Source organism: Lemur catta, chromosome 6 (assembly GCF_020740605.2).
Source record: "Lemur catta isolate mLemCat1 chromosome 6, mLemCat1.pri, whole genome shotgun sequence".
Classification (NCBI taxonomy): domain Eukaryota; kingdom Metazoa; phylum Chordata; class Mammalia; order Primates; family Lemuridae; genus Lemur; species Lemur catta.
In genome coordinates, this window is record NC_059133.1 from 58,415,699 (window position 1) to 58,434,768 (window position 19,070).

The 19,070-nt window shown below is 37.1% G+C and overlaps 1 protein-coding gene and 1 pseudogene across 2 annotated transcripts in view; one reads left to right on the forward strand and one right to left on the reverse strand.

Annotated features, from left to right (window-relative positions):
- The window catches only part of SPATS2 (spermatogenesis associated serine rich 2), a 102,381-nt gene that overhangs the window by 57,407 nt on the left and 25,904 nt on the right, over positions 1–19,070 (reverse strand). The gene's annotated exons all lie outside the window — the stretch shown is intronic.
- Positions 3,294–3,378, forward strand: LOC123640812 (annotated as a pseudogene).

Sequence of the window (19,070 nt, forward strand, 5' to 3'; positions counted from 1 at the left end):
TCATTAACTGATCACTACGCTAGCAGACATAAGTGTAACTCGAGCAAGCCAGACTTAAATTTTTTTTTTTTATTTTTTTAATTGAAAAACAGGCGCCAGGCGCAGTGGCTCATGCCTGTAATCCTAGCACTTTGAGAGGCCAACGAGGGAAGATCACTTTAGACCAGGAGTTTGAGACCAGCCTAAGCAAGAGCAAGACCCCGACTCTACTAAAAATAGAAAAATTAGCTGGGCGTGGTGGTGCTTGTTTGTAGTCCCAGCTACTCGGGAGGCTGAGGCAGGAGGATCACTTGAACCTAAGAGTTTCAGGTTGCAGCGAGCTATCATGACACCACTGCACTCTAGCCAAGGTGACAGAAAAAAAGAGAAAAAAAAAACAGGCCAAAGTGCAGTGGCTCACACCTGTAATCCAGCACTTTGAGAGGCCAAGGCAAGAGGATAGCTTGAGCCCAAGAGTTCTAGATCAGCACGGGCAACATAGCAAGACCCCATCTCTACAAAAATTTTTTTAATAAAACGAACCAGGCATGGTAGCGTGTGCCTGTAGTCCTAGCTACTCGGGAGGCTGAAACAGGAGGACAGGAGGATCACTTGAGCCCAGGAGATGGAGGCTGCAGTAAGGTAGGATCGCGTCACTGCACTCCAGCCTGGGTAACAGAGTAAGACCCTGTCTCTTAAAAATAAATAAATAAACAGGCCAGGAGCAGTAGCTCACACCTGTAATCCTAGCACTCTGGGAAGCCAAGGCAGGCGGATCGTTTGAGCTCAAGAGTTTGAGAACAGCCTGAGCAAGAGCAAGAACCCATCTCTGCTAAAAATAGAAAGAAATTAGCTGGACAACTAGAAATATATAGAAAAAAATTAGCCGGGCATGGTGGCCCATGTCTGTAGTCCCAGCTACTTGGGAGGCTGAGGCAGACAGATTGCTTAAGCCCAGGAGTTTGAGGTTGCTGTGAGCTAGGCTGATGCCACGACACTCTGGGCAACAGAGTAAGACTCTGTCTCAAATAAATAAATAAATAAACAAACAAACAAATAAATAAATAAATAAATCACAGCGAGAAAAAGATTCCACAGATTTAGTCAAGGCAAGTTACTAAAAAAACAACAATAACAAAGCAACAACCCTCAGAAGGTGAAAAAAACGGAAACCAAAGTTGCTACAACATATTATGTAAAATATCCAGTTTCAACAAAAAATTATTAGACATGCAAAGATGCAGAAAAGTATGACCCAAACCCAAGAGATAAAAAACAAGAGGAAACTGAAATTGTCCCTAAGTAGGCCTAAATGCCTGACTTCACAAAGACTTCAAATTTCTTTCTTTAAAGGACTAAAGAAAAATATGAGGCCAATGCCTCAAACAAACAGAAAATCTTAACAAAGAGATAGAAACTATTTTTTAAAAGAGCCAAACAGAAATTCTGATGTTGAATACCAGAGTAGAAGAAAATAAATCAATAAACTTGAAGAACGAGCAATAGAAATTATCCAAAGACAGAGAGAAAACAATTAAGAAAAACAGAGCCTCAGAGATCTCTGGAACAATGTCAAATGTACCAATATATACGAAGTAGAGGTTCTATAGCCAGAGGACAAAAATGATGACCCAAACAATGCAAACTTTTTTTTTTTTTTTTTTTTTTTTTGAGACAGAGCCTGGGCTAGAGTGAGCGCCGTGGCGTCAGCCTAGCTCACAGCAACCTCAAACTCCTGGGCTTAAGTGATCCTACTGCCTCAGCCTCCCGAGTAGCTGGGACTACAGGCATGCGCCACCATGCCCGGCTAATTTTTTTCTATATATATTTTTTTAGTTGGCCAGATAATTTCTTTCTATTTTTTAGTAGAGACGGGGTCTCACTCTTGCTCAGGCTGGTCTCGAACTCCTGACCTCGAGCGATCTACCCGCCTCGGCCTCCCAGCTTGCTAGGATTACAGGCGTGAGCCATCACGCCTGGCCCAAACTGATTATTTTTTAAAATCTATCTACACACTCAGGAAGCTCAGTGAATTACAACTGCAATACACACAAAGGGATCCACATCTAGACATATCATAGTGAAAATGATGAAAGCTAAAAACAGAAAATTCTTGTACCTCCCATCCTTATCCTTAGGGGGGAAAAAAAAAAGAAAAACAGAAACTCTTCAAAGGGACAAAAACAAAAACAAAGCCTAATCATGTACAGGGAAGCAACAATATAACAGCTGACTTCCCATCAGAAACAAGGGAAGCCAGTGAAAGGATATTCAAAATGCTGAAAGGAAAAATTGTCAAGCAAGAATGTGATATCCAGTGAAACTACCGTTCAAAATGAAGGTGAAATACAGACATCCCAAAGACTTACAGAGAATCCAGTGATTGCAAATCTGACTTACAAGAAATTCTAAAGGAAGTCTTTCAGGCTAAAAGGAAATGACACCAGATGGTAACTTAAATCCACACAAAGAAATGAAGAGCACCTGGAAAAGCAAATAATACACATTTTTAAGTTTTCTTCTCTTAAATTCTTTAAAAAATATAAGATGACATAAAGCAGCAATAATACTATATTGTTGGGTTCATAACAAATACAGATTATAATACATACAAGAGCAATTGCATAAGGGAAGGAAAAAGAAAGAAGCTATATTACAGAATTAAACTACCATTAATTTAATTAAAATAGGCTGTGATAAGTTAAAATGAATATTGTAATATCCAGAGCAAGTACTAAAAAAAAAAAAAACCTCAAAAATATTAAAAACAAAAGACAACAGAAGAAATTAAAAAATATCTATTAAATACAAATAAGGCAATAAAAGAGGAACAAGCAAACAGAAAAGGCAAGAGACATACAAAAAAACTAATATCAAAATGGCAGAGGCAAATCTAACTATATCATAAATTACATTAAATATAAGTGGATTAAAGACTCCACTCAAAAGGCAAAAATTGTCAGACTGGATGGAAAAAAATAAGATCCAAGTATAAGCTGCCTACATGAGATACACTACAGATTCAGACATAAAGAGACTGAATACAAACAGATAAGAAAAGATGTATCATGCAAACAGTAACAATAAAAGAGCTTAATATTAGACGAAATAGACTTCAGAGAGAAAATATTACTAGAGACAAAGAGATATATCATTATGACAAAAGGGTCATGATATCAGGAATATATAACAATTATAAATATATATCACCTAACAATAAGACCTAAAATACATGAAGCAAAATCTGACAGAAAGAATAAAGAGTTCAACAGTAATAAAGGGGTCAGTATCTCACTCTCAAAAATTAATAACCCAGCTTTGCGCAGTGGCAGTATCGTAGCCCATGAGGTTTATCTGAGGCTTAATTATTGCTAATTGAAAACTTTTCCCCTAAAAAATTAATAACCCAGACAGAAAATCAGTAAGAATACTCTATCCAACAAAAAAAGAATAAGCACACATCTTCCAGGAGAGATCATATACTAGGCAAAGGGACAGCTAATTATGGCACAAGGACCAAATCCAGCCTTGCTATTTTTATAAATAAAATGTTATTCTAACACAAGCATGCCCATTGATTTATGTATCATATATGGTGGTGGCTTTTGCACTACAAAAATGCCCATCCTCACCACTTGTTTTCAACAACATACTGAAAGGTCTTGCCAGTGCAATAAGGGAGAAGGAAAAAAAGAAAAAAATTAAAGGCATTGAGATTGGAAAGGAACAAGTAAAATGTCTTTATTCAAAGATGAAGCCAGGTGCAGTGGCTCACACCTGTAATCCCAGCAATTTAGGAGGCCAAGATGAGAGGATCACTTGAGGTCAAGAGTTTGAGACCAGCCTGAACAACACAGCAAGACCCCATCTCTACAAAAAATAAAAAAGAAATTAAAAAAAAAAAATGACATGACCCATATATAGAAAATCCTAAGGAATCACACACATACCCCAAAATAACTGCTAGGACTAATAAACTAGTTCAGTGAGGTAGAATAACAAAACCAATACATAAAAATCAATTGTATTTCTATATACTAGTAATAAACCAAAAATAAAATTAACAAAACAATTACTTTCATAATAGCATCAAGAATTAAATACTTAGGAATAAATATAACAGATGTGCGAGACTCATACACTGAAAATTATAAAACATTGCTGAGAGAAATTAAAGATCTAAATAAATAGAGATATTCCATGTTTGTGAATTGGAATATTCACATTCTTCCCAATTTAATACATACATTTAGTGCAAAATCCCATCAAGTATTTGTGTAGAAATTGACAAACTTATCTTAAAATTTATATCGAAATACAAAGAAACCAGAATAGTCAAAACAATTTTGGAAATTTGGAGGACTTACACTACCTGATTTCAAAAGTTACCATAAAGCTACAGTCATGAAGACAGTGTGGTACTGACATAAACTAATTTTCCCAATAGAAAAAAGCTATAAAAATTTTCTTCCAACAGTGATTAAATTGTATAACTTTGTAAATGTGAATTTCACATTTTTGTTTACATGTTTTAACAAATGTTTATATATTAGACTACATCTTTAAATATGCAATATTCTCTTGCCATTAAACACTATTGCTGTCTAAAACCTTAACAGAACTGTTCACCATTGGAAATGATTATTCATCATACTACTTTCCCATTAATGAGAAAAAAGAAAAAAAAACAAAATAAAAATAAAACTGTAAAACTCCTAGAAAAAACATGGGAGGCCAGGTGTAGTGGCTCATGCCCATAATCCTAACACTTTTGGAGGCCGAGGCAGGAGGAATGCTTGAGGCAAGGAGTTCAAGACCAGCCTAAGCAACATAGCAAGACCCCATCTTGATTAAAAAAATGGAAAAATCAGCCGAGTGTGGTGGCACACAACTGTAATTCCAGCTACCTGAGAGGCTGAGGCAGGAGGATTGGTTTAGCCCAGGAGTCTGAGGTTGCAGTGAGCTATGATGATTCCACTGCATTCTAACCCAGGCAGCAGACAGAGATCCTGTCTCAAAATAAAAATTAAAAAAATGAGAAAAATCTTCATTTTTTTTTTTAGTGAAAGAATTCTTCAAAAGCACAAACTATATAATTCATAAAAGAAAAACACTGATAAGCTGGAATTCATCAAAATTTAAGACTTTTCATGCTTCAAAAAACAACATTCACCTTAAGGTACTGGCAGTAAGGATAGGCATATAGATCAATGGAACAGAATTGAAGAGTACACACAGAAACACTCACATTTACAGTCAATTTATTTTGAACAAGGGTGCCAAGAAAATTAACAGGAAAAGAAAAATCTTTTCAACAAATGGTGCTGAGACAACTGAATATCCACATGTAAAAGAATATGCACTACCGCATACCACATATAAATATTAGCTCAGAATGCAAAAGAAATGAAAGCAGAGTCTCAGAGATATTTGCACACTTATGTTCATTGTAGCATTATTCACAATAGCCAACAGGTAGTAGGAACCCAAATGGCCATCCACAGATGAATGGGGCAACCGAGGGAGAGTAAGAAAGCTATAGAAAGGGAGAAAATACTTGCAAATCATACATCTGATAGAGTTAATATATAGAATACATAAAGAACACCTACAACTCAACAACAAAACATAAATAACCCAATTTTAAAATGGGCAAAGGAGCCGAATAGACATTTTTCCAGAGAGGATACACAAATGGCCAACAAGCCTATGAAAAGATGCTCAGTTTCACTCATCATTAGAGAAATGCAAATCAAAACAATAATGATGCAGAGCTCATGTGCTCTTAAGAAAACAAAAAAACCCCACAATATCACCTCACAACCTCTAGGATGGCTGCTACCCAAAAAACTCCCCAAAAAACAAAAATAAAAAAACCACCAAACAAACAGAAAATAAGTGTTGGTAAAGATGTGGAGAAATTGGAAACTTTGTATACTACCGGTGGACAAGTAAAATGGTATAGCTGCTATGGAAAACAGTATAGAGGTTCCTCAAAAAATTAAAGTAGAACTACTATATGATCCAGGAATCCCACCTGTGAGTATAATACGAAAAGAACCTAGAGCAAGATATCAAAGAGATATTTGCAAACTTGTGTTTGCAAATCATAGCATTATTTACAATAGCCAAGAGGCAAAAGCAACCCAAGTGTCCATCAATGGAAGAATAAACAAAATGTGACATAAACATACAATGGAACATCATTCAGCCTTAAAAGACAGAAATCCTGTCACACACTACAACAGGATGAACCTTGAGGACATTAAGCTAAGTGAAATAAGCCAGTTACAAGAAGATAAATACTATGATTCCACTTACATGAGGTATCTAAACAGTCAAACTCTTAGACAGAGAAAGTGGAATGAAGTTGTCAGGGGCTGAGCGGAGAGAGAGAAATGGGACGTTGCTATTTAATATTGGGCACAGAATTTCAAGGGTTTTTTGTTTGTGTTTTTTTGAGGCAGGGTCTGGCTCTCATCACCTAGATTGGAATGCAGTGGCCCAATCACAGCTCACTGTAATCTTGAACTCCTAAATTCAAGCGATCCTTCCACCTCAGCCTCCCAAAGTAGCTAGGACTACAGAAGTATGACACCACACCTCGCTAATTTTTTTTTTTTGTAGAGGTGAGGGTCTCACTATGTTACCCAGGCTGGTCTCAAACTCCTGGCCTCAAGTGAACCTTCTGTCTTGGCTTTCCAAAGTGCTGGAATATTCCAGGTCCCACTGTCAAAAGACAAAAAGAAAAAAAAAAAAACACCAATGTACTGGAATTACAGGCCTGAGCCACTGCACCTGGCCCAGAATTTCAGTTTTGCAAAGATAAAAAAATTCTGGAGATCTGTTGCACAAAAATGTAAATATATTTAACATTACTGAACTATATATTTTAAAATGGTTAAGACGGTAAATTTCGTATTATGTTTTTTACCACTATTAAAATTTTAAAATTATTTTAAAAATTTTCAGGATGGGGGATAGACATGCTTGAACCTCTGACTTGGGCGGGGAAAAGGCAATATATGTAACCTAAACATCTGTATCCCCATAATACACTAAAATAAAAAATAAAAATAAAATTTTCAGGAATTAGTGATTTGCAGGAAAAAAGATGAGAAATGTTAAACATAGGTTAGTTAGTACAAATCCATCACTACTAGTGGAATGTCAAACCAAAGCACATGCTCTGCTGAGACAGAGTATATCATTGTTATAGAGGCAGTGTAGCAGAGTGGGTAAGTGAGGGCTCTCGAGCCAGACTGCCTGAGTTTCCATTCTAGTCCCACCACTTACTGGCTGAATGACTTCAAGCAAAATACTTACCTTCTCTGTGTCTCAGTTTCTTCATCTGTAAAATGCAAATAATGCTAGCATCTTCCCCACAGGGTTGTTATATGGTTTAAATAAGGTCATACAAATGTAGCTCTTAAAACAATGTCTAACACTTATTGATAACCATTCAATAAACATTGCCTGATATTAACTGCTATGAAGGATGTGTTCCATAAAACGGGAATGTTCCAATCATAGATTATACAAGTTTCCTTACAAACAAATGGAACTTTACCAAGACTATGAGTTACTGAAAATAGATCATAATTATAGGTGTTATTAGAGTTTTGGAATAGCAACTTTATTAAATTTAAATAGTGTGCAATTAAGTAACTGGAATGGTCTGAAATACTCTGAAGATATAAAGGGTATGATTTTCAAGCCTTGGGGTACATGAACTTTTCACACTGGCAGGATTTATACAGACCTGACACACTAACAAATAAAGGATTAATTGGGTTGTACACAAAGGTACTTACAGTTATTCTAAATTTGTAATACAGAGTGTTACAAAATCTACCTATCAATAGAATCAAGGAAAAGGGGAGGATGAATGAGGAGGGTAGAAAATGTAAGAAAACTAAATCATCTTCCATAATAAGAATGTCTAAAACTGAAAAATTAAAAAAAAAATCAGTATAACCATGTTATTCAGAAATATGAAGGTTAGGCTGGGCTCGGTGGCTCATGCCTGTAATCCTAGCACTGGGGAGGCCAAGGCGGGCAGATCGTTTGAGCTCAGGAGTTCGAGACCAGCCTGAGCAAGATCGAGACCCCCCCATCTCTACTAAAAATAGAAGGAAATTAGCTGGACAACTAGAAATATATAAAAAAAAATTAGCCAGGCATGGTGGCGCATGCCTGTAGTCCCAGCTACTTGGGAGGCTGAGGCAGTAGGATTGCTTGAACCCAGGAGTTTGAGGTTGCTGTGAGCGAGGCTGATGCCACGGCACTCTAGCCCTGGCAACAGAGCAAGACTCTATCTCAAAAAAAAAAAAGAAAAGAAAGAAAAGATGTATATGTTATTTGACCCAAGAAGACAATTTCTAGGTATTTACCTTGCAAGGATATTTCCAAACAATGTGTTCAACATTATCCAATGCAACATTATTTGTAAAAGCAAAATATTAGAAACAACCTAACTGTCCATTAAAAGGACACTGGTTTAATAAATTATGGTTCATCTATACAATGAGATACTATGCAAATGTTTTTGAGAAGAGAAGTTCTCTATATATTGATATAGTAAAATATATTGTTAAGTGAATATGATGAGGGAGAAGAACGTATTCACACTGGCTTGCATATATATAAAAATTATGTATCTGGAAAGATAAATAAAAAACTAGTAGCAGTGATGATCTATTGGGGAATGGAAACTGAAAGCATAGGAAACTGGGGTTTACGAAGGACTTTTCAGCCTACTTTTTTATATTTTGATGTTGGAAAGGCATACACATCCTATCCACCCAAAAAAATTTTAACACCGTACCCTTTTATTTTATTTTATTTTATTTTTATTTCTTTTGAGATAGAGTCTTGTTCTGTTGTCCAGGCTAGAGGGCCGTGGTGTCAGCCTAGTTCACATTAACCTTAAACTCCTGGGCTCAAGCGATCCTCCTGCCTTGGCCTCCTAGAGTCCTAGGATTACAGGCATGAGCCACCACACCTGGCCAAGGCCACCCCATACCCTTTTAAAAAAGATCCCTCCCTCATTAAAGTAAATGAAAACTGAAAGCCCTCATTTGAATCTATATATTTATCCCAACTCAATCAACAGATCTAAGAAATGTGTCAATAACTAATAAACGGTAACTTACTATACCTACAGAATAACTGAAAAAAAGAAAATGAGAAGTTCCAAATAAAACATTTCTTTTCTCATTTTTAAAGAGTTCTGGTTATAAGAAAGTCACTGTAATATCATCAGTTTACCAATAAATATCATTCTCATTAGCTTTGTAAAGAAATATTAAAAAAGAAAGACCCAAATTAAAGCACTGGTATATTCTAAAAAAGAATTAGGAACAAAAAAGGTGACTTCCTCGGGTCAAAAAAGTGAAGGTATCCCTTGGCTATTTCAGGCATTTGGTGAAAAAAATAAAGAGTAAGTTAAAAAAAAAAAGTGAAGGTGCGAACTTCCCATAACTCTGCGTTAGTGTCTTTATTCATTGACAATAACTTTCTACTCTAATCTAAAAACTCTCCCATAATTATAAGACCTGATTGCCATAAATTTTATTTTGGAAAATGAAATTTTCATTTAGAAAACCCAATAGATTCTTTTTTCTTTTAAAATAAAAACCCCAAATTGGATCAACATAGAACTGGAAATTGGAATAACAAGAATTTCTGGAAATTTAAAATCCATTCTAAGGGGAAAATCAGAACCATATGATGCCACAATTCCTCTCTACTAAACTATTAAAAGACACAAGGCCCCCCAAATTGCTCAACACTAGTCACCAGCAGCAGCTGTAAGTGTGGGAGTAGAGGGAGCTCAAAAGGAGCAGAGTTGAAATACATATCTGTTTGTCTCCTCCTGCTTCACAGCTAGCTTGGTGGTTAGAGTTGTCTGCACCTCCTCCTCACCCAGGTGGCTGAGCCAAATTATCCTCAGCTGTAATGGATTTAAACAATTCTGATCACTTCATCCCCACCCCCTATACACATACATATAAATTCTATTCCTCCTAGCTTCCCAAAGCACAGATGAGCAAGCAACTCAAGGGAATGGAGGCCGCACTTAGGCAAAAACAAAACAAGGCAATTAAGTGCAACTTTACTCACTGATTCCAACCCATAAAGCGAGAGTCTATGCATGTAAAAAAAGGCAATTTCTAATACCCCTGCAAACTTAAAAAATTATTCACTGATCAATCAGTAAGTATTTAATATGAATCTACTCTGTGCCAAAATTTATGATAACAATTATGAAAGGCTGGGTGCGGTGGCTCACGCCTGTAATCCTAGCACTCTGGGAGGCCAAGGTGGGAAGATCGCTCAATGTCAACTTCAAGACCAGCCTGATCAAGAGCCAGACCCCCATCTCCACTAAAAAATAGAAAGAAATTATCTAGACAACTAAAAATATATAGAAAAAATTAGCTGGGCATGGTGCCGCATGCCTGTAGTCCCAGCTACTCAGAAGTCTGAGGCAGTAGATTGCTTGAGTCCAGGAGTTTGAGGTTGCTGTGAGCTAGGCTGATGCCATGGCACTCTACCCAGGGCAAAAGAGCGAGACTCTGTCTCCAAAAAAAAAAAAAAGATTGGTAAATAAATGTACATTTGTTTTAAGCTAAAATAAAATCTTATGTATACATATTTTATTTCCTGCTTTAACCAACTTTTTTCAATTAATAGTAAACTATACAAGATCTAAATAGTAACAGATTAAGAAGACTTCTATAATCAAGGAAAGCTTGCTGCAATAACTTTTGGCAAACTAATACTATCTACTAGACAGATAAAGCAAAAATATTAACTGTCAACAAGTCTACCTATTATAATGACAAAAGAGAAATAAAATTGACTAAAGCTGAGACTATTGTGCTTAAAGATATATGACTCTGGGGTCATAATGACTATTCTCAATAACCAAAAGGGCAGCCTGGTCACCCTGTCTGGGTGTGGTCTGGTAAATACAGGTCTTAGAAGAAGATTGCTGCTGAATGGAATACAACTGACAATAACTTACATGTTCTTTTCTCTAATATCCTTTAAGGTGAACACCATTCTACATTTTTCTGTTTTTTTTCTGTTGACTTTTCAAGAACAAAGGTCTTAGTATCACTGGACTGGAAAAACAATGGTCTGAGTTCTTCTGATAGAAAAAACAGAAAAGAAACTTTTGCTAATAAATTTGCCTGGAGAGTTAAACTTTCTCTACAACAGTTTTTAAAAAGTCTTCCCTGAATCTGATACAAACCATGGATTTCTCCGTAAAACAAGAAAATTCATGTTATACAAGAGCATCCATTTAGATTGAATTTGGTAAGATAGTATCTTACGACGTTTCTTTTTTTTTTTTTTTTTTTTTGAGACAGAGCCTCACTTTGTTGCCCGGGCTAGAGTGAGTGCCGTGGCATCAGCCTAGCTCACAGCAACCTCAGACTCCTGGGCTTAAGCGATCCTACTGCCTCAGCCTCCCGAGTAGCTGGGACTACAGGCATGAGCCACCATGCCCGGCTAATTTTTTTGTATATATATTTTTAGTTGGCCAGATAATTTCTTTCTATTTTTTTAGTAGAGACGGGGTCTCACTCTTGCTCAGGCTGGTCTCGAACTCCTGACCTCGAGCGATCCACCCGCCTCGGCCTCCCAGAGCTAGGATTACAGGCGTGAGCCACCGCGCCCGGCCTACGACGTTTCTTTAAACCCATTGATTGGAAACATTAGAGGGTTCTCAGCAATCTTACTGTAAAGCTTCTGATTTTAGTTATTATTCAATTAATATTCACTGAATGCTTACAACATTCCAAGCCTTGTGGGAGCTTGAGCGGGAGGGTGCTCTTTCAGTTTCAGAGGAGAATTAGGGTATATTAGAATGCAGGGGTTTAATATGAGAACAGGTGGTGGAAAAGTGGAGCCCAAGCCTCTTAACCATTCAACTGATAAGTATGATAAGAAAGCAATCAAACAAACTGGATATTAGCAAGAGTAGTAGCAAGACCAAGCAAAAGCGGTTTTCCCCCCTAAATAAGGAAGACTTTTTGAAATGGCGGAAGGAAAGATCAAACATACTACAGAGAAGGGTAATACTTGTGGAAGTAGAAAGTAACTTAAGGGAGGAACAAGACAGAAAGGTAATCAAAGATAAAATTAATCTTAAACTTTATTATAATAACTAATATGTGCCAGGAAATGTATGAAGCAATTTCATATACATTATCTTATTTAATTTTCCCTGTGAGGTAATGAAACATACTTCTGAAACAAACAAAAAAGGCAAAAAAGAAATAGAAAAGAGGGAAGATGAAGGACAACATTCACACTAAATGATGCCAACAGTTTTAGTAACGGAAACAGGTGAGAAAGCAAGACAGTTTGAGGGCTTGAGAGGACTAGATAAGAAACTAACATTTACTGCCCTAACATGTTCCAGGCACTGTTACATCCTTTACACACATGTCATATAATTCTGTGAAGTACTTATTATTATTCATTTAATTGAAAAACTTAAAGTTGTGAGAGTTTCCCAAGATCAAACAGCTGCTACATGGTGATCTAAACCTAAGAGACTACAATTCTATAGAGTGTCCCAAAAGTCACCATACATAGGGAAAATGGGAAATTATAGCTAAATGTACCTTTATTTACAAAATATTCATTACAAGATTTTACAGAATTTTTCTTTTGTAGTCTCCATACTCTTGGTCTCGAGCGATCCTCCCACTGCAGCCTCCCATAGTGCTAGGATTATGGGTGTGAGCCACCATGCCCCACCTTAATACTGACTTCATTTAAAAGGAGTAATAGGCCCTAAAACTAATGGGAATTGGATTATTGTAAAAAAAAAAAAAAAACCACACACACAATACAGACCCATTTATTGATCCTTTTATGATGTAAGGGAAAACTGTGAAAGCATTTAAAACAGACTAGAAGGATTACTGGGCATCTTCAATGGAAACTAGGCATTACGTATATGTACCCTTCCTAGTTATATCTGATTCTATGGGATTTGTATCCTTCATGGTCTTTGAACTATTTTATAACTCTGTAAATTGTACATAACTGGTAGCAATGCAAAGGATTCTCTATACACATACAAATAAATTCTGTCCAGTACAGGGAAGAATAATTTTTCCCTGTGGAAAAAGCCAGTTTTGTATTGATTTGTAAATTAATTTCAAACATCCTTGATCCTATATACATGTGGTACTTCGAATTTTCCTTTGAACCACTTTAACATTTTACTGGTTCTCTCATTAATTAGTGAATTAAATAACACCTTTTACGTGTGTTCATTTTATATTTGTGTAAAAATCATGACTTTGCCTATTTTTCATCTGTTAACAATAAATATAGGCCGGGCGAGGTGGCTCACGCCTGTAATCCTAGCACTCTGGGAGGCCAAGGCGGGCAGATAGTTTGAGCTCAGGAGTTTGAGACCAGCCTGAGCAAGAGCGAGACCCCGTCTCTACTGAAAAAAAAAAAAAAAAGAAAGAAAGAAATTAGCTGGACAACTAAAAATATATAGAAAAAATTAGCTGGGCATGGTGGCCCATGCCTGTAGTCCCAGCTCCGCGGGAGGCTGAGGCAGAAGGATTGCTTGAGCCCAGGAGTTTGAGGTTGCTGTGAGCTAGGCTGATGCCACGGCACTCTAGCCCAGGCAACAGAGTGAGACTCTGTCTCAAAAAAAAAAACAATAAATATAACATGTGATAGATAGCATGGAAAATGAAAATTTTAACGCAAAAGCGCAAAGGAAAGAAACACGCTTTTCCATCCATGTATGTATTTAAGGAAGGCCAGACAAAACTTATTCCTTGTCTCTTCCCAGTTCCAAAATTTTACTACTCTAAACAGCATAGTTATTGTTGAAGTTGGTTGTTCCAGAAAGAGCCCATAATTTACAAAAGAATTCTCTGAAATGGTATTTCCAGCTGCTTTTATTCCTTGATGCATAGTATAAATAAAGCACTGTCTCAAGAACAGAAGCTTCATCATTTCAGAAATGCTTAGAATCTTTTGTCCCAACTACTTTTGTTAATAACAGACAATAAAATAGATGGCACATTTTCATATTGGACTAAAAATCTGTGTTTGACATTTTTTCTGATACAAAAGATTTTTTTCCTGTTTACATCTATACAATAATAAAAATATTAAATATATCTGCTGTTTTCAAAATAAGAGATGTCTTCTACAGTATGTCAGATGAAAGGACAGGATGAGTAACTATTTTTTAACAAATTAACTTGATTCAAATCTGTGCACAAAGAAGCCCAAACCAGAAATCAATACATGAACTAAACATTCAATCAACAACATATGTTAGGTTCATTAATGTAGAAAGGAAAGGGCATATCAATGCTCAGAACTTCTGGCTTTCTAAGCCCCAAATTAAAAAATATCTATAATACCACCAGTCTCTATGGAATTACTGGTTTCACAAAGCAGCTTTTTTCCTCATGTAAGATCAAACTAATCCCCCTGACACTCTCAGGAAAGAAACAGTAAAATCAAGTTGTACCAAAAATCTTTCCACTCAGCATTCATTCAAATCCTTCCAACCACTCTCAGGCTTGTAATATGTCAGAAAAATATTGCTCTAGTAAGTAATTATTTTGTCCAAAAATGAACAGAGCAATTCAGATTGGAAATAATTTGCTGTCCATGTCATTCATAAATCTATGCTACTGTATTATAATTCTTAAAATGGATGCATAATGCATGCAGCATATCATGCATTAAATATTGTAAAAGATAAGTTTTTATCTAGCTGAAATGAGTTAAGTAATACTAGCAGATTTAAAAGCGCAAAAAGTTAACTCTTTCTTCTCTCCACCTCTACTCCCTTCAAACCACTGAGGAACCCTTGAGGTGGGATGGAGTGGGGCTGGTGGAGAGGGATAATGTGTGTCAGCTGGAGGCAAAAAAGAATGCAGACGAAACAAACAAAACAACTGAAAAAGGTATAGAATGGTAATCCCAAAACTTCTTCCAAATTGCAACTGAATGAAGTTAAGGAACTTTAGTAAATTCTTGCGATTTTCAGGTTATGCACGTTGTCTTCCTTCCTGTAATGTAACTCATTCCAAAACATTCTTTTCTGATTCTTCCCATGGTTCTTATAACACCACAAATTAGCATGTGTTTGTAAAGATTCTATCAAAGTTTTGTATAAGTATTTTTCAAATACCAAGTAAAAAATAACTGAGTCATTCAAAATAAATGCTAATAGGCTTTTTCCCTCTACCCCAAATTCAACAATGAATGTATAGATCTGGATACCAAGAAAAATAAATGATTAAATATAGGTATTTCTTCTTCCCAGAAGTGAGAAGAATAATATGGCAGGCAGCTATTTTTGTAGCAACTTCATATTTGCTAAGCTATGGTCTTTTTTCAGGTCATCAGAGAATATGGGTAGAATCTCTCATGATGTACAAAACCACAAAAGAAGGTAAAGAAGCAAAACGGGAAGAAAAAGAAAACAAAACGGAAAGAACACAAAACACAAAAGCCTCTACAAACATGCATCACATAATACCCCAACTTTGCTGAATATCTTGCCTCCCGCTCCACAGGCAGTGGAGCAGTTCTAGAGGCCATTCCCTAATGCCATCAAAGTCCACCTACCTACTCTAGAGTCCCCAAATTTAAAATTATTTTCCTTTTCAAAATCTCCCTTAGGACTATCCCTACAGGAATTGAGAAAGCTAGCTAAACTAATTCAACTGAAAGAGTGAATGACAAACAGGCACACATATTCTTTAACCCTTGCAAAGATGTTACTTATAAATTCAAGCAAATCTCTAAATGGTAAAATTTTTAATAGTTTCAGAGATTTTTCTTTCTTTCTTCCTCTCTTGAGATGGAAGCACCATTATGCCTTCTCTGATACAAAAGAAGAGGAAAAAGAATGCCAGTCCAAAGCCCCCAAGTCCTGTCTGTACTGAAGAAAAGAAGTATTTGTAACTGTGAAGTCCCCTTCCACAGCTCTTAACAAACCTATTCTTGAATATTAAAAAAAAAAAAAGAAGAGAGGCAGTCTTTCATCTCCCTCCCCAGTGAAAAAGGATGAGAAAGCTTGAGCCGCTATATTCTAACTTCCAAAACTTGTTGATAGGTGTATGTAGGGAGTTTTATGTTTTAAAACATGTTTGGAAATTCTTTCACCCTTCTCCCACCAAAAGGTAGAGTCTAATTCTTCTCCCCATGAAGAGAATGCAGTGGAAGGGACACAACCTCAGAAGCTAGGTCATAAAAGGTGATAAAATTTCTGCCTGGCACTCTCTTAGGCAACTCTTTGGAGTCCTAAGTCACCGTGTAAGATACCCAATGAGTTCTCACAGGGTTAGAGAGATGTCTGGGAGCAACAGCTGTTCAAGTTTTCTCAGCCCGGCCACCAGATTTGTGAATGAGGAACACTTTGAGATGATGATTTCAGGTCCATTTTTCTCCAACTGCATAAGAGACTCTGGTGAGGAAGGCTTCTAAATGATTCCAGTCCTAGCTATCATTTGACTGCAGCTTCATGTGAAACCCTAAGAAAGAACTGCCTAGGCAAGCCCAGTCAAACATCAGAACCATAAAAGATAAAAAGGATTTTTGTTTTATACTGCTAAATTTGGGATGGTGTGTTACACAGCAGCAGATAAACAAAACAGATTTTGGTATAGGGAGTGGATTTTTTGTTCTGCCGTAACAAAAAATTAAAATGTTTGGCTTTGGGACTGGGCAGCAAGGGAAAAGCAAGAAGAGCCTTGAGAGTGCTAGCCAAAGCCCAATCCCAAAGCCAAACATTTTAATTAAATGGTTGCTGACCCTTGGCTTAAAAGAAAATGAGGAAAATGTTATTGGAAGTTGAAGGAAAGGATAATTTTATTAGGGTAATGGTGGAAAGTTTAGCAAAGCTGTCATCTGCAGTAATGTGGAAAACAGAAAATATAACTAATGAACTGATGTACAGTTATGATAAGGATTTCCAGGCAGAATATCAAGTGTCAATTGGTTTCTTTTGGCTGAATATCATAAGGTACAGATAGAGATGAGCTAAAGAAGGAATTATACAATTTTCAAGCTGAATATAGAAGAAATATGAAGGAGCCCAGACTTACCAGGTCCAAAAATAAAACTGCTTCTTATTCCCAGCCTCCCCATATAGCAAACATTTCTCAAATTAAGAAATGTCCTTTTACCCCTGTAAACCTAGCACTTTGGTAGGCCAAGGGAGGATTGCTTGAGGTCAGGAGTTAGAGACTAGCCTGAGCAAGGGTGAGACTCTATCTCTACTAAAAATAGAAAGATTAGATGGACATAGTGGAGCACGCCTGTAGTCCCAGCTACTCAGGACGCTGAGGCAGGATAGCTTGAGCCCAGGAGTTTGAGGTTGCAGTGAGCTACAATGACGCCACTGCACTCCAGCCCAGGTAACAGAGCAAGACCCTGTCTCAAAAAAAAAAAAATGTCCTCTGGACAAAGATCAATTCCCAAGGCAGTGCCAGGAAAACATGGCCTGAAGATTAAACCTTTATTTAGACCAAGGGTTGGCAAACATTTTCTGCAAAAGGCCAGAAAAATATCTTAGGCTGTGAGAACCATTTACAGTCTCTGTTGTGCATTCTTCTTTTTTTACAGTCTCTTGAAAATATAAAAACAGGCCGGGCGCGGTGGCTCACGCCTGTAATCCTAGCTCTGGGAGGCCGAGGCGGGTGGATCGCTCGAGGTCAGGAGTTTGAGACCAGCCTGAGCAAGAGTGAGACCCCGTCTCTACTAAAAATAGAAAGAAATTATCTGGCCAACTAAAAAAAAAAATATATATATATATACAAAAAAAAAAAAAGAAAAGAAAATATAAAAACAAATCTTAGCTCAAAGGCCTTAGTTTGCCTACCCCTAGTTTAGACTTCAAAGGGATTTAAGGTGGTACTCATAGATCCTTTCAAACAAAGGCCTTCTAAGAATTTTAAAGGTGTTGTTCCACAAAGCCTTATAGGAAGCCTAAACTAGAGAAGGCTCTATATGTTATATCAAGGTGTAAGTAGCTTTTGTCCAATAGATTGAAACTTCCATTCCATAATAGTCACAGGAAACCTACAAAGTTTTAAAGGAAATTTTATGTTCAGAAAAGGGACACAGACAGTACAAAATGAAAGCGGCTTTAGATGCCCAAACTTCTGTGGGGAGGAAACAAGCTGAGATTACTCAACTGCAACACAGAATACATTTTAGTGAAAAGGAAGAAGTCAAAATGCAGACCAAGAGCTATGCAGGATCATTGCTAGGCAACACGGCTAAGCGCCCTCTCGTCGTATTATAGAACTGGTAATACGTGCTTGGTTCGATTTCAGAATTGCTGTGGACCAGTGATTATTATGCCCCTTCCATTTTTCTTTATTTATGAACAGAAGTGTCTATAGTAGTTATTTTATGCCTGTCTACTGTTACTGGGTGAGCTAGTGATGGGGGGAAATAACTTGTCTCTTTGGTTCACAGAACTTCAGAGTGAAAGCAGTGGTACTCCAGGAGCTGTACTCAAGGAACCTTATCTATAATACAACTAGATCTAGTATAGATAGCCAGATCCTGCACCTCAAATCTGAGCCTGATGTTGAATTGTACTACATGAGACTTGGGGAGGCTTGCGAAGGGGTAAGGGTATTTTGCAAGTGGCAGGAATGTAAATAATTTGTGACCACAGCCCAGACTGAGGTGGCTTTGAAATATGACACTTTGACACTCCTCCCAGCAACAATTAGAGTCTAATCCTCCTCCCTTTGAATAGAGGCTGGTCTTAGTGCCTCCCTTCTAATGAAGAAAATGCAGAGGAAACAACACTGTTTGATTCCAAATCTTGGTCATAAAAGATAACACAGCTTCCTTCTGGCTTTCTTACTCAGAACTTGTGCTTTTAGAGCCCTAAACCTCCATGTAAGATGTCTGGCTATCATAAAGCTGCTATGCTGGAGAGACTACACAGAAAACAGATGTCTGAGAGGCCCTAGCTTTTCCAGCTCCTGCCTATTTGGACTTCCCTGCTCAAGTACCAGGCATATAAGAATAGATGGAAACCTTTGAGGTAACTC